Genomic DNA, 16,333 nt, shown 5'->3' on the forward strand with positions numbered 1-16,333 from the left:
GAGAAGGCTCAGGCTTTGGCTCATGTTTTGGCATTGGAGAAGGCTCAGGGTTTGGCGTTGGAGAAGGCTCAGGGTTTGGCTCAGGGCTTGGCGTTGGAGAAGGCTCAGGGTTTGGCGTTGGAGAAGGCTCAGGCTTTGGCTCAGGGTTTGGCGTTGGAGAAGGCTCAGGGTTTGGCGTTGGAGAAGGCTCAGGGTTTGGCTCAGGGTTTGGCGTTGGAGAAGGCTCAGGGTTTGGCGTTGGAGAAGGCTCAGGCTTTGGCTCAGGCTTTGGCGTTGGAGAAGGCTCAGGGTTTGGCTCAGGGTTTGGCGTTGGAGAACGCTCAGGCTTTGGCTCAGGCTTTGGCGTTGGAGAAGGCTCAGGCATTGGCATTGGAGAAGGCTCAGGGTTTGGCTCAGGGTTTAGCGTTGGAGAAGGCTCAGGGTTTGGCGTTGGAGAAGGCTCAGGATTTGGCTCAGGGTTTGGCGTTGGAGAAGGCTCAGGGTTTGGCGTTGGAGAAGGCTCAGGCTTTGGATCATGGTTTGGCGTTGGAGAAGGCTCAGGGTTTGGCGTTGGAGAAGGCTCAGGCTTTGGCTCAGGTTTTGGCGTTGGAGAAGGCTCAGGGTTTGGCGTTGGAGAAGGCTCAGGGTTTGGCTCAGGGTTTGGCGTTGGAGAAGGCTCAGGGTTTGGCCTTGGAGAAGGCTCAGGCTTTGGCTCAGGGTTTGGCGTTGGAGAAGGCTCAGGGTTTGGCATTGGAGACGGCTCAGGGTTTGGCTCAGGGTTTGGCATTGGAGACGGCTCAGGGTTTGGCTCAGGGTTTGGCGTTGGAGAAGGCTCAGGGTTTGGCTCAGGGTTTGGCATTGGAGAAGGCTCAGGGTTTGGTGTTGGAGAAGGCTCAGGGTTTGGCTCAGGGTTTGGCGTTGGAGAAGGCTCAGGGTTTGGCGTTGGAGAAGGCTCAAGGTTTCGCTCAGGGTTTGGCGTTGGAGAAGGCTCAGGGTTTGGCGCTGGAGAAGGCTCAGGTTTTGGCTCAGGGTTTGGCGTTGGAGAAGGCTCAGGCTTTGGCTCAGGGTTTGGCGTTGGAGAAGGCTCAGGCTTTGGCTCAGGCTTTGGCGTTGGAGAAGGCTCAGGCTTTGGCTCAGGGATTGGTCTTGGAGAAGGCTCAGCGTTTGGCTCAGGGTTTGGCGTTGGAGAAGGCTCCGGGTTTGGCCTTGGAGAAGGCTCAGGGTTTGGCATTGGAGAAGGCTCAGGGTATGGCGTTGGAGAAGGCTCAGGGTTTGGCTCAGGGTTTCGCGTTGGAGAAGGCTCAGGGTTTGGCGTTGGAGAAGGCTCAGGGTTTGGCTCAGGCTTTGGCATTGGAGAAGGCTCAGGGTTTGGCGTTGGAGAAGGCTCAGGCTTTGGCTCAGGGTTTGGCGTTGGAGAAGGCTCAGCCTTTGGCGTTGGAGAAGGCTCAGGGTTTGGCTCAGGGTTTGGCGTTGGAGAAGGCTCAGGGTTTGGCATTGGAGAAGGCTCAGGCTTTGGCTCAGGGTTTGGCGTTGGAGAAGGCTCAGGGTTTGGCGTTGGAGAAGGCTCAGTCTTTGGCTCAGGGTTTGGCGTTGGAGAAGGCTCAGGGTTTGGCGTTGGAGAAGGCTCAGGCTTTGGCTCAGGGTTTGGCCTTGGAGAAGGCTCAGGCTTTGGCGTTGGAGAAGGCTCAGGGTTTGGCGTTGGAGAAGGCTCAGGGTTTGGCGTTGGAGAAGGCTCAGGGTTTCGCTCAGGGTTTGGCGTTGGAGAAGGCTCAGGGTTTGGCGTTGGAGAAGGCTCAGGCTTTGGCTCAGGCTTTGGCGTTGGAGAAGGCTCAGGGTTTGGCGTTGGAGAAGGCTCAGGCTTTGGCTCAGGGTTTGGCGTTGGAGAAGGCTCAGGGTTTGGCCTTGGAGAAGGCTCAGGGTTTGGCTCAGGGTTTGGCGTTGGAGAAGGCTCAGGGTTTGGCATTGGAGAAGGCTCAGGGTTTGGCTCAGGGTTTGGCGTTGGAGAAGGCTCAGGGTTTGGCTCAGGGTTTGGCATTGGAGAAGGCTCAGGGATTGGCGTTGGAGAAGGCTCAGGCTTTGGCTCAGGCTTTGGCATTGGAGAAGGCTCAGGGTTTGGCGTTGGAGAAGGCTCAAGGTTTGGCTCAGGGTTTGGCGTTGGAGAAGGCTCAGGGTTTGGCGTTGGAGAAGGCTCAGGGTTTGGCTCAGAGTTTGGCGTTGGAGTAGGCTCAGGCTTTGGCTCAGGCTTTGGCCTTGGAGAAGACTCAGGCTTTGGCTCAGGCTTTGGCGTTGGAGAAGGCTCAGGGTTTGGCTCAGTGTTTGGCTTTGGAGAAGGCTCAGGGTTTGGCGTTGGAGAAGGCTCAGGGTTTGGCGTTGGAGAAGGCTCAGGCTTTGGCTCAGGGTTTGGCGTTGGAGAAGGCTCAGGGTTTGGCGTTGGAGAAGGCTCAGGGTTTGGCTCAGGGTTTGGCGTTGGAGAAGGCTCAGGGTTTGGCGTAGGAGAAGGCTCAGGGTTTGGCTCAGGGTTTGGCATTGGAGAAGGCTCAGGGTTTGGCTCAGGGCTTGGCGTTGGAGAAGGCTCAGGGTTTGGCGTTGGAGAAGGCTCAGGGCTTGGCTTAGGGTTTGGCCTTGGAGAAGGCTCAGGCTTTGGCGTTGGAGAAGGCTCAGGGTTTGGCTCAGGGTTTGGCGTTGGAGAAGGCTCAGGCTTTGGCTCAGGCTTTGGCGTTGGAGAAGGCTCAGGGTTTGGCGTTGGAGAAGGCTCAGGCTTTGGCTCAGGGCTTCGCGTTGGAGAAGGCTCAGGGTGTGGCTTTGGCTCAGGCGTTGTATAAGGCTGAGGTTTTGGCTATGGATATGGCTCAGTGTTTGGCTTAGGGTTAGGGTTTGGCTCAGGGTTTGGCGTTGGAGAGGGCTCAGGCTTAAGGTTTGTCTTAGGCTTAAGACTGGAAGTTTGTCTTAGGCTGGAGGTTTGTCTTAGGCTGAAGGTTCGGCTTAGGGTTTGGCTTTGGAGAAAGAGAAAGCCTAGACGTGGCTTAGGCTCAGCTTTTGGGTTTGGAGAAAGAGGTTAAAGACAGTTTAGGTTTAGGCTTAGGGTTTAGGCTTAGGCTGAGGGTTTGTGTTTGGAGAAAGGCCAAGAAAGGCTAGAGATGGCTTAGGCTTAGGTTTAGGCTAAGGGTTTAGCTTTGGCTTAGTCTTGGGAATTGGCTTATGCTGAGTGTTTTGCTTAGGGTTTGGCTTTGGCTTAGTTTTAGGCTTAGGTTGGGGGTTTGGCTCTACGCTGGGGCTTTGGCTTTGGCTTTGGCTTTGGCTTACAGTTTGGCTTTGGCATAGGGTTTGGAGGAAGAGAAAAGCTAGGGATGGTTTAGGTTTAGGCTTAGGATTTGGTTTAGGCTTAGGGTTTAGGCATAGGACTGGGAGAAAGAGAAAGGCTAGAGACCGCTTAGGCTTAGGTTTTGGGTTCAGCTTGGGCTGAGAGTTTGGGTTTGGAGAAAGAGAAAGGCTAGAAACGGCTGGGGCTTTGGCTGGCGCTGGGGCTGAGGCTTTGGCTTTGGCTGGGCCTGAGGCTTAGGATTAGAGTTTCACTTAGGCTTAGTGTTTGATTTAGGCTTTGGGTTTCACTTAGGCTTAGTGTTTGATTTAGGCTTTGGGTTTCACTTAGGCTTAGCCTTAGGGTTTGGGTTTGGCTTAGGGTTTGGAGAAAGAGAAAGGCTAGGGATGGTTTAGGCTTAGGCTTAGGCTTTTTGTTTGGAGAAAGTGAAATGCTAGAAATGGCCTAGCCTTAGGGTTTGGGTTTGGCTTAGTCTTAGGGTTTGGGTTTTAAGAAAGAGAAAGGCTAGAGATGGCTTAGGCTTAGGCTTAGCCTTAGGCTTAGGCATTGGAGAAAGAGAAAGTCTAGGGATGGTTCAGGGTTAGTGTTTGGGTTTGGAGAAAGAGAAAGGCTACAAATGCATGAGGCTTAGCATGAGGCTTAGCATGAGGCTTAGGGTTTGGAGACAGAAACGCTACAGACAGGTTCAAGTTAGGGTTAGGCTTAGGGTTTGGAGAAAGAGAAAGGCTAGAGATTGTTTAGGCTTGGGGTTGGGGTTAGGATTTGAGTTAGGGTTAGGGTTGGCAATTGGGTTACGTTTAGGGTTGAGGGTTGGGGTTAAGGTTTGGAGAAAGAGAAAGGCTAGATATAGTTTAGGCTTAGGGTTTGTAGAAAGAGAGAGGCTAGAGACGGTTTAGGGTTAGGAGTAGGGTTTGGAGAAAGTCTAAACGTGGCATAGGTTTAGCTGTAGGTTAAGGCGTAGGTTGAGGGGTAGGATTCAGAGAAAGAGAAAGACTAGAGATGAGGTTAGGGTTAGGCATATGCATGGGGTTAGGGTTTGGAGAAAGAAAAAGTGAAAGGCCTGAGAGCGGTTAGGGTTGGGCTTGGGGCTGGATTTGGGGTTGGGGTTAGGGTTAGAGTCTGGAGAAAGAGAAAGGCTAGAGATGGTGTAGGCGTAGGTGCAGGTTTAGGCTTAGGATTTAGAGAAAGAGGAAGGCTACTGTCAGGTTAGGGTTAGGATTTAGTTTTGGATAAGGGCTTGGATAAGGGCTTGCCTTCGGGCTTTGGGGTGTGGCTGTGGCTTTGGGGTGTGGCTGTGGCTTTGGGGTTAGGTTTGGGGTTTGGGTTAGATTTTGAAGAAACAGAAACAGTAGAGACAGCATGGGAATGGGTCTACAAAGGGGCTGCCTGGGGAAGGTGTATGGTGGCATAGGGTTAGGGATTAGGGTTAGGTTAGTGGTTAAGGTTTAGGGCTAGGGGTTAGAGGCTAGGTGTTAGAGGCTAGGGGTTAGAGGCTAGGGGGTGAGGGTTAGGAGTGAGCAGGGGTGTTGAACCCTGTGTGGAATGGGGCTGCCTGAGGCAATGTGGGGCTGGCGGGAGAGCGCTGGCAGGGCCAGGGCTGGTGCCCCTTTGGGGTTCACTGCGCCTTCAGGGTTCCAGCCTGGAATGGGGCTGGTAGTCTCTGGGCTCCAGGCTGTGGGTTCCAGGCTGTGAGCTGTGGGCTCAGGTTAGGGTTAGGGGTTAGTGTTAGGGTTATGGGCTTGGGTTTAGAGGCTAGAGTTCAAGAGCTAGGGTTAGGGGTGAGCATTTAAAGTTAGGGTGACGGTGAGGCTTAGGGTTTAGGGTTAGGGTTGGGTTTGGGTTGGGGTTAGTTGTTAGGTTGGGTTAGGGTTTAGGTTTGGGGTTAGGTGTTAGGGTTCAGTTAGGGGTAGGGGTTAAGGTTAGGTTAGGGTGAGGGGTTAGGATGAGGGTTGGGTTATGCTTAGGGTTAGTGCTTTGAGGTTGGAGTTAGGGATTAGGTTTAGGGGTTAGGGTTAGTTGTTAGGGTTTAGGGTTATGGGTATTCGTTAGGGTTAGTCATTAGAGTTAGTTGTCAGGATTAGGGTTTAGGCTAGGGTTAGGGGTTAGCTTTAGGGTTGGGGTTGGGTTAGGGTTGGATTAGGGTAAGGGTTAGGGTGAGGGTTGCATTATGCTTAGGGTTAGGGGTTAGAGTTAGGCTTTGGGTTAGGGTTAGGGCAAGGATTAATGGTTAGGGTTAGAGTTTAGGACTAGGGTTAGGGGTTAGGGGTTAGGGGTTAGGGTTAGGGTTTAGAGTTAGGGTTGGGTTACGCTTAGTGTTAGGGTTAGGTGTTGGGATTAGGGTTGGGGCTAGGGGTTAGTGTTGGGATTTAGGGTTAGGGTTTGGTTAGGGTTAGTGGTTAGGTTTAGGGTTTAGGTTAGGCTTAGTGGTTATGGTTTAGGGGTTAGGGTTAGGGATAGGGGTTAGGGTTAGAGATAGGGGTTAGGTCTTGGGTGTGAGGGTTAGGAGATAGCCGAGGTGTCTAGCCCTGTGTGCAGTGGGTCTGCCTGAGGCAATGTGGGGATGGAGGGAGAGTGCTGGCAGGGCTGGGGCCAGGGTCCCTTCGGGTTTTGGGGCCCCTTTGGAGTTTGGGCCTGGAATGGGGCTGGTGGGCTGTCGTGTCTGGACTGTGGTCTCTGGGCTGTGAGCTGTGGGCTCAGGTTAGGGTTACAGGGTGAGGGTTAGGAGAGAGCGGAGGTGTCAAGCCCCGTGTGGATTGTGTCTAGCTGAGACAATGTGGGGCTGGAGGGAGAGTGCTGGCAGGACCAGGGTGGGGGACGGGGTCGGGGTCCCTTTGGGGTTCATGGCCCCTTTGGGGTTTGGGCCTGGAATGGGGCTAGTGGGCTGTGGGCTCTGGGGCATGGGCTCTGGGCTCAGGTTTGGGGTAGGGTTTAGGGTTAGGTTTAGGATTAAAGTTAGTGCTAGAGCTGTGGATAGGGTTGGGCTTAGGCTTAGGGGTTAGGGTTAGGGTTAGGGTTAGGATTACAGTTAGGCTTTAGGGTTACGGTTAGGGTTAGTGTTAGGTTTTGGGTTAGGGTTAGTGTTAGGTTAGGTTGGATTAGGGTTAGGCTTAGGGTTATGCTTAGGTTTAGGGTTTACAGTTAGGTTTAGGGTCATGTGCAGAGTTAGGGTTAGGGTTTAGAGAAAGAGACAGGCTAGAGGTGTATTAGGGCTAGGGTTTGGAGAAACAAAGGCTAGAGATTTAAGGTTAGGGTGAGGTTTAGGGTTAGGATTTAGGCTTAGGGTTAGGGTCAAGGTTTAAGGCTCGAATTAGGTTAGGGTTAGGGTTTAGGGTTAGGGATAGGTTTGGGCTTGGGTCAGGGTTAGCATTAGGGTTAGGGTTAGCATTATTTTAGGCTAGGTTGGGTTAGGGTTAGGCTTAGGGTTAGGGGTTAGGGTTAGGGTTGGCTTTAGGTTTTGGATTAGGGATTAGGTTAGGGTTTGTGTTAGGGTTAGGGTAACGCTAGAGTTAGGGTTAGGGGTTAGGGTTAGAGTTATTATTAGGATCAGGGTTAGGGATTAGGGTGAGTGTTTGGGTTATGGTTATGGTCAGGGTTAGGGTTAGGGTTTAAGGCTAGGGTTCGGTTAGCAGTTGGTGTAGGGGCTAGGCTTAGGGTTAGAGTAAGGCTTAAGGCTATGCTTATGGTTAGGTTAGGGTTAGGGTTAGGGGTTAGGGTTAGTGTTAGGGTTAGGTTTTAGAGGCTAGGGTTAGTGTTAGGGATCGGTTAGGGTTTTGGTTAGGGTTAGGGTTAGCTTTAGGTTTGGGGTTAGGGGTTAGAGATAGGGTTACCGTTAGGTTTAGGGGTGAGGGTTAGGGTCATGGTTAGGGGTTAGGGTTAGGGGTTAATGTTACCGTTAGGGTAAAGATTTGGGGGTTAGGGTTAGGGGTTAATGTTACCATTAGGGTTAGGGTTAAGTTTTAGGGGTTAGCATTTAAGGTTAGGGTTACAGTTACAGTTAGGGGTCGGGTTACTGTTAGGGTTAGGATTAGGTTTAGGGTTAGGGTTGGTAGTAGGGTTACGGGATAGGGTTAGGGTTAGGCAATAGTGTTAGGGTTATTGTAAGGGTATAGGGTTACCGTTAGGGTTATGGTCACGTTAGGGTTTAGTATTGTGGTTATGGTTAGGGTTAGGTCTTAGGGCTAGGGTTAGTTTTAGGGTTAGGGTTTAGGGCTGGGTTAGTGTTAGTGTTAGGGTTAGGGGTTAGGCTTAGGGGTTGGGTTAGGGTTCAGGATTGGTTAGGGTTATAGTTAGGGTTAAATTTTGGGTTTAGATTTAGGGTTAAAGTTAGGTTTGGGTTAGAGTAAGGGTTAGGGTTAGGATTAGGGGTTTGGGTTAGCGTTAGGGTTAGGGTTTGCGTTTGGCATAGGGGTTAGGCTTAGGGTTAGGGGAAGGCTTAGGGCTATGCTTACAGTTAGGTTAGGGTTCAGGGTAGGGTTAGGGTTAGCATTTGGCGTAGAGGTTAGGCTTAGGGTTACGGTAAGGCTTAGGTCTATGCTTACAGTTACCTTATAATTAAGGTTAGGGTTAGAGTTGGGGTTAGGGTTAGGTTTTAGGGGTTAGGGTTAGTGTTAACGTTTAGGGTTAGAGGTTAGGCTTAGGCTTGGGGTAGCGGTAGGGTTAGGGGTGGATCAGGGTTAAGTTTAGGATGTTAGTGTTAGGGTTAGGGTTATGCTTAGGGTTAGTGCCAGGATCAGGTCAGAGTCAGGGTGAGGATTAGGGTTAGGGGTTAGGGTTAGTGTTAGGGTTAGGGATTAGTGCTAGGGTTAGGGTTAGGGGTTAGGGTTAGTGGTAGGGTTAGGCTTAGGCATCGGTTAGGGTTAGGGGTAGGTCAGGGTTAAGTTTAGGATTAGTGTTAGTGTTAGGATTAGGGGTTAGGGTTATGCTTAGAGTTAGGGCCAGGGTCAGGTCAGAGTCAGGGTGAGGGTTAGGGGTTAGGGTTAGGGTCAGGGTTAGGGTTAGGATTTAGGATTAGGGTTCGCGTTTGGCATAGGGTTTAGGCTTAGGGTTAGGGGAAGGCTTAGGGCTATGCTTACGGTTAGGTTAGGTTTAAGGTTAGGGTTAGGGGTTAGGGATAAGGTTAGGGTTAGGAGTTAGGGTAAGTGTTGGGATTAGGGTTAGGTTTTAGAGGTTAGGGTTAGTGTTAGATTTAGGTTTCAGGGTTAGGGTTAGGGCCTGGGTTCAGGTTTTGGGTTAGGGTTAGGGTTAGGGGTTAGGGTTAGATTTAGGTTTTGGGTTAGGTTTTGGGTTAGTGTTAGGTTTAGGGATGAGGGTTAGGGTCATGATTAGGCTTAGGTTTAGGGGTTAGGGTTATCGTTAATGATATTGTTAGGGCTAGTATTAGGGTTAGGGCTAGTATTAGGGTTAGGGTTAGGGTTAGGATTTAAGGCTAGGGTTCAGGTTAGCAGTTGTCGTAAGGGTTAGGCTTAGTGTTAGGGTAAGGCTTATGGCTATCCTTACAGTTAGGTTAGGGTTAGGGATAAGTTTAGGACTTAGGGTTGGGGTTAGGGGTGAGGGTTTGGGTTAGTGTTAGATTTAGGGGTGAGGGTTAGTGTCATGATTAGGGTTATGGTCAGGGTTAGGGTTAGGGGTTAATGTTACAGTTAGAGTTAAGTTTTAGGGGTTAGGGTTAGAATTAGGGTTAGGGGTTGATGTTAGGGTTAGGGTTAAGTTTTAGGGATTAGAGTTGGGGTTGATGTTACGGTTAAGTTTTAGGGGTTAGCATTTAAGGTTAGGGTTAGGTTTAGGTTTAGGGTTAGTATTAGGGTCAGGCTTAGGGGATAGGGTTAGGGTTAGGGATCGGTTAGGTTTATTGTAAGGGTTAAGGGTATGGGGTACCATTAGGGTTAGGGTTATGGTCGCATCAGGGTTTAGTGTTGTGGTTAATGTTAGAGTTAGGTTTTAGGGTTATTGTTATGGTTAGGGTTGAGGGTTATGTTTAGGGATATGGTTAGGGTTAGGTCTTAGGGCTCAGGTTAGTGTTAGGGTTAGGGTTTAGAGCTTAGGGTTAGGGTTTAGAGCTTAGGGTTAGGGTTAGGATTAGGGTTAGGATTAGGGTTAGGATTAGGGTTAGGGTTAGCATTTGGCATAGAAGTTAGGCTTAGGGTTACGATAAGGCTTAGGGCTATGCTTACAGTTACGTTATGATTGAGGTTAGGGTTAGGGTTGGGAGTTAGGGTTAACATTAGGGGTATTTTAGGTTAGGTTGGGTTATGGTTAGGCTTAGGGTTAGGTTTAGGGGTTATCATTAGGAGTTAGGGTTAGGCTTTATGGTTACACTTAGGGTTTTGGTAGGGTAAGGTTTAGGATTTAGGGTGAGGGATAGGGTTAGGGGTTAGTGTTCCGGTTAGGGTTAGGTTTTAGGTGTTAGGGTTAGGGTTAGGGATTGGTTAGGATTACAGTTACAGTTAAATTTTGGGTTTAGAGTTAGGGTTAGAGTTAGGTTTGGGTTAAGGTAAGGGTTAGGGTTAGGATTACGGGCTTGGGTTAGCATTAGGGTTAGGGTTAGGGGCTAGTGTTATGTTTAATATTAGCGTTAGCGTTAGGTCTTAAGGTGAGGGTTTGTGTTATGGTTTAGGGTTACGGTTATGGTTAAGTCTTAAGGTTAGGGTTAGTGTTACTGTTATGGTTTAGGGTTAGTGTTAGGGTTAAGGGTTAAGGTTATGGTCAGGTTAGGGGTTAGGTTTAGGGTTAGGGTTATGGTTGCAGTTGTGTTACGGTTAGGGTTTCGGTTAGGGTTAGGTGATAGGTTTAGGGTTAGGCGTTAGGGTTAGGCTTGTTGTAAGGGCTAGGGTATGGGGTTAGCGTTAGGATTAGGATTATGGTTGCGTTAGGGGTTAATGTTACGGTTATTAGGTTTAGGGTTTAGGTTTAGGGCTTAGTGCTAGGTCTTGGGGCTAGGGCTAGGTCTTGGGGCTAGGGTCAGGGTTATGGCTAGTGTTATGGTTAGGGTTTAGGCTTTGTTAGGGTTGGGTTAAGGTTAGGTTTACGGTTATGGTTTAAGGTTAGGGTTATCATTAGTGTTATTTTAGGTTAGGATAGGTTAGGGTTGGGGTTAGGGTTTGGAGTTAGGGTTTTGGTTAGGTTTAGGCATTAGGTTTAGGTTTGGGGGTTAGGGTTAGGGTTTGGTTTAGGGCTTGGGGCTACGTTTGGGGGTTAGTTTTAGGGTTTGGGGTTAGGCTTAAACTTTGGTTTAGGGTTTGGGTTAGGGATTGGGTTTGGTTTAGGCTTCGGGTTTGGTGAAGTAGAAAGCCTAGAGACGGGTTAGGGTTAGGATTAGGTTTAGGCCTAGGTTTACGATTAATCCTAGGTTTATACTTAGGCTTAGGCTTAGGTTTAGGGTATGAAGAAAGAGAAAGGCGTTAGACAGGTTAGGGTTATGGTTGGGGTGTGGAGAAAGAGAAAGGCCATACACAGATTAGGGTTGGGGTTGGCGTTGAGGTTCAGGTTACGGTTTGGAGAAAAGGGAAAGGCTGGAGATGGCGTAGGTGTAGGTGTAGACTTAGTCATAGGCTAATGCTTATGGTTTGAAGAAAGAGAAAGGCTAGTGTCGGGTTAGGGTTTGGGGCAGGTTTAGAGTTTGGGGTTAGACTTAGGGTTTGGGTTAGATTTTGAAGAAAGAGAAACAGTAGAGACAGCATGGGAGTGGGTCTGGATAGGGGCTGGCTGGGGAAGGTGTGCAAGAGAGCTATTCTGTGAGGAGCTTCTGTTGTGGGCCAGCCAACGGGGGTCTCAGTGCTAGCATTGGCCTGAAAAAACATTTTAGCGGGGTAAAGTTTTTGAGAAAGTGAAAGGCGAGAGGTGCTGTTGGATTGGGTCTGGAAAGGGGCTGCCAAGGGAAGGTGTGTGGTGGCAAGAGAGCTGTTCTGTGAGGAGGTTCTGCTGTAGGGCAGTCGTGGGGCTCGCAGTGCCAGTATTGGCCTAGAAAATGGGTTAGCGTTACAGTTAGTGTTAGGGTTATTGTTGGCTTAGGGTTTAGCTTAGGGTTTGGTGAAAGAGAAAGTCTATAGGTGCTTTGGCCTTAGGTTTAGGCTTAGGCCTAGGTTTATGCTTAGGTTTAGGTTTAGGATTTGGAGAAAGAGAAAGGCTAGAGATGGGTTATGGTTAGGCTTAGGCTTAGGCCTAGATTTAGGCTTAGCCCTAAGTTTATGCTTAGGCTTAGGTTTAGATTTAGGGTTTGGACAAAGAGAAAGGCTAAAGATGGATTAGGGTTGGGGTTGGGGTTGCAGTTGTGATCACAGTTGGGGTTAGAGTTCTAATTAGGTTTGCTGTTGAGGTTGGGGTTGAGGTTTGGAGAAATAGAAGGGCTAGCAATGGTCTAGGCTTAGGGTTAGGCTTACGGTTTGGAGAAAAAAGGCTAGAGATTGTTTAGGGTGAGGTTGAGGTTAGGGTTGGAGTTTGGAGAAAGAAAGGCTAGAGATTGTTTCAGGTTGGGGTCAAGGTTTGGGTTAGGGTTGGGGTTTGGAGAAAGAAAGGCTAGAGATTGTTTCAGGTTGGGGTCAAGGTTTGGGTTAGGGTTGGGGTCTGGAGAAAGAAAAGCTAGAGAAGGTTTAGGTTTAGTCTTAGGCTTAGGCTTAGCATTAGAATGAGGGTTTGGAGAAACAGAAAGGCTAGAGAGTGTTTAGGCTTGGGCTTCTGCTTGCAGTTGGGCTTGGGTTTGGGGTTGGGGTTAGGGTTGGGGTTTGGAGAAAGTGAAAAGGTAGAGAGAATGGTTAGGGTTAGGGTTTGGAGAAAGGCTACAGACAGGTTAGGGTTAGGGTTTTGAGAAAGGGAAAGGCTAGTGTCCAATTAAGGTTAAGATTATGGTTTGGAGAAAGAGAAAGGATAGACATGGTTTAGGCTTAGGCTCAGGCTTAGAGTTAGGCTTAGGCTTGATCAAAACAGCTTGGAGGAGGACAAGAAATTTGGTTTTGTTCTGACCATCTGTAGCATCTGTCCAAAAAAATGGGCAGAGCCAGGTCTTTCAACCCTCTCCCACAGCCATGTTCTTGGTGCTGTCCAGTAGGGACAGGAAAAAAAATGAAAATGAAAAACTCAAAGCAGTGGCTAACGAGCATTTTGGGGAGGCAGAAAACCTGAGCAACTAAGTGATTCTGCGGCCAGCTGATACAGAAAGAGGACAGGACTGAGTTCAAAGGATCAAAAACATGAGGAAACTGAAAAAGGTCTCTAAGCAGAGTTACTCGAGCATTGCCACTTCCCAAGACATCCTGGGAGGCATTAGGTATTTCCCTGTGTTGCTCTGCCCATGGACAGAACAGGACAAGGGAGCAAAAGTGGACCACAAAATCTCCAAGGTGCCCTCCTGGCAAGTTTCCTTTTCTGGGTATTTAGGCTGGATAGAAAGAGATTGGATAAGGATAGCTTGGACTGCAGACAGGGTGATTGTAAATACAAAAGAGAAGACTGTAGCCCATTACATTCACTGTGCACAAGAGCACACTGTGTCTCTGCTGCCTTTGAATGGGCACATGACAAGGAACTATTTTCAAGCTTGTATCATTAAAGGGCCATGAAATTAGGTCTGAATAGAAATTGGCCCACCAAGTTTCCCCTTCTTCATCTGATGGTAAGAAGTCTTGCTACTTTGTGTCTGGATGCGGTAGGTAGGTAAGGAAATGGAGTGTGTGAAATGTGAATGCAAACAGATGTTTCTGGGCTGTGGTTTCAAATCAGATTGACTGGATATTGTTCAGCTATTTAAATGATAAGAGGAAGCTGAGGAAGCTGAGAAGGCAGAGGGTTGAAAAAGAGCTAACCTGTAGCAAGCTTTCTTAAGATAGGAGTGTATTTTAAGAGTCAGTGTGATCTTTGCCTCTTGGAGCAAATGTTAGGGGATTTGATAAGTGACTAGTCTATGTGCTAGGTGGGCAATCTGAAGCCTGCCCAGTTCTGCTCACTGTAGGATAAGTGCTCCATATTCTTGGTGATATCCATCAGAAACATCCTCCAGTACAAGAAGGAGACCTTTGCTATGTGTAAACAAAGGTGGGGTACGAGTAGCAGTCAGGTGGTCAGGAGACTTCCTCCCATGACCTCACAACAGTAGCTGGACAGGATTTGACTGTCCAGACAGCCTGGAAGCAATGGGGAAACTTCCTGGAAAGTTTTGCAGCTTCAGCCTACAAAAACAAGCTCCTGGAGAACGCAATCCAGAAGGCAACTAACAGGCAATCTGCATCTGAAATGCAATAGCATTTCAAATACCAAAAGATTATTCTGTGGAGAAAAGCACCTAACTGGAGTAGGAAGTAGGTGGGAATGTAAGCACATGACATGGCCCCAAAAGGATTCTGAACTTGTTAGGGAGCTGTTCTTAAAAATACATAGCATACTTAAAATCTATATATGAAGAAGATAGTTTGTGTAAAGAACAGGCAAGGAGCTGATGAAATACTCATAAAAATTTGCTGAATATGGTTTATTTGGACATCTGCCAGTAGCGTACAAATAGGATTGGAAGACTGCACTGCTTCTGGTGAGTTTGGAAGAGATCCATTTCCTAGGTTTTCACAGAGTCTTTGCGATGGTCATATGGAAAACTGAAAGGAGCCCTCATACAAAGAGAAATTAGGACACAGGATGGGTGAGTTACCTGTGTCCTGATACTCTGAACACCTACTTATGCTTAGAAAACCCTCAGGCTCTAATCCTGGTAGAATATTAGGTAGGTATCTACCTGAAAGTTGAACTTCTTATACATCTATGGAAACCTAAAACACTGAGCTGTGCCTGATAACGTCCTCCCTTTTCTTTCTGAAAAGGAGAACACCTGACATCTCCTTAGGTCTCAGAAGATCCTGGTCACTTCTATCTTGCTCCCTCAATTGCAAACTCTCCTAGAAGCTTGGACACATGCCTGCTTTCTTGACTCTATCGTACACTCAGCCAGCATATACCCTGTTTGGAGACAGAGCAATGTGCTGTGAATCTGCCTCTTATTTCTCTGACTTTTAGTTCCCAAAACAGTAAAGAAATGCAACGCTATAGACCTGTAGGTTGGAATGTTAAGGCTTGCTGTTATCTGGGAATGCTGGACAATATCGGATTGAATCTCACATTTGTTCCAAGCATTCCTCCCCTTTTTTGAGGTACACAATGACCTAGATTTTTACCTAATAGCTGCAGGACAATAATAGGCATTTATATAGCTATCACTGAGAACCATGTAGATCTCCATGAACCGATCTCATGATCTGTACTGTCTCTATGCACGCCAAGCATACCTGTGGACCCACATGCAATGGCTTGCTAGTCTTTTATCTTATTCTAGAGGTTAGTTTTCTACTGAGCTCAAACAGCTGCATCAAGATGTTTGTCTCATCTCAGAGTTTGAGCGAAGACATACAGCAGATAAATAAGTAATTCTTAAGCATGCATATATTTTCTTTGTTCAGCTAGTTTGTTTTAATTTAAGGGTAAAGGCCCTGGAATGTTGCTTGTCTTTGACATCCAAAGCGTTTTCTTTCCTGACACTCAGAAATGTCCAAAATACGTGACTTTCTGAGCTGTACAGTTTGCCAGATTGTTTCTCATATGGGTCACTCTAAATAGTGGGTCAGCCCATTAAAATCTCTCTCTGTTATGCTGATAGTCGACACAGTTCGTGTTGTCTTAGTGGCCAGGCCCAGTAACTTTGGAAAGTAGATTGATATGTATCAGTTTTTGCTTGTTGATCTGTTTTGCTTTCTATATGCAGTTCACATTTTAAAGAGGGTGGAGAGGAGAAGGGTGCCTTCAGGGTACTGCAGGTAACTGACACCTGATGTTGGCTGCTTACACATAGACAAAGCATTCCAATCTCTCTCTCTTATGTTTTCTAACATCCCACTCACCGCAGGGAGCAGAGAGGCCATCTGGCATGCATCCGTCTGCATTTTGAGGGATGAGAAACAAAGGTGCGGAGAAATTGCAGCCTCTCTCCTTTCTCAGCTGGCAAACATGGAGAAGTCTGGTCATGGCAGAAGTGCAGATTCACACTAGGATCATTCTTAGAGGAAACAGAATGTAGAGAAGGGAAGGAAGACATGGCCACATCTTCAGACTTGTGTGAAACGTGGAGCTGGAGAGGGCAGGAGGAGGACTTAGAAGCAAGCACATTCAGATGAGCTTCCTTGCTTAGAGACAGGACAGAATGGCACTAGACCCTGGGACTGCTAGGAATATTTCCTGTCCAGCTTCTTCCTTCTGAAGCTAGTGATAGGCCAACTGGTCAGGGCTAGCAGGAGGTTGATGAAGATTTCCAATGATGTGATGAGGCTGTGGGTAGGCTAGTGTATGTGTGAGAAGGTGCAGATACCAAGAGGGGGGAGATCTGGGCAGCCTGTAAGAGGTAACCAGGTAGGGGGGAGACTTGCTTTTTTCTGAGGCTTAGCAGGCAAGACTGGTGACTGGAAGGTGGGATCTCTGGTGAGCAGTGGAAGGTATTGGTAGGAGCAGTGCTGTCTTCTCACCTGGTAGTACCTTTTATCCACACTGAACCACACCCCCCCCCCCCCCCCCCCCCCGTTCTGAATGAATAGAGAAAACAACTGTCTCATCCTTCTTGGACATCTACATGGATTTTCCAGAAGCAAGCATTGTGGAAACCAACAGCTAGTCCACACCTTGAGGAAGACAGTTTTATCTGGAGCTATCAAACTGCTTTCCTGACTCACCTCAACAGCCCCGTATAGGAAGATGGATTCAGTGAATCATTTATCATTAATCTTATCTTAAAGCAGTTGTGGTAGGTAGAAAGTGCTTATGGTGAGCTGCCTGTATGTCCAGACAGTCTGTGACTCCCACAGGTAAGCCATGCTTTATAAGAAACCATTATTAGGTACATTTGTGTACATTATTAATTCTCATATTCAGTAATAATAGACAGCAAGTTTTTCATAATTAGTAGGCATTCCAATGCTGTAGCTAAACTGGCTTTCCTCTCATTCGTGTGTGACCTCTAGAAGTACTGACTTGTGGTGAGAGGACTCACCAAACTAAACAAATGCCCCTTTGGAA

This window comes from Dromaius novaehollandiae, chromosome 1, assembly GCF_036370855.1.
Source record: "Dromaius novaehollandiae isolate bDroNov1 chromosome 1, bDroNov1.hap1, whole genome shotgun sequence".
NCBI classification, from domain to species: domain Eukaryota; kingdom Metazoa; phylum Chordata; class Aves; order Casuariiformes; family Dromaiidae; genus Dromaius; species Dromaius novaehollandiae.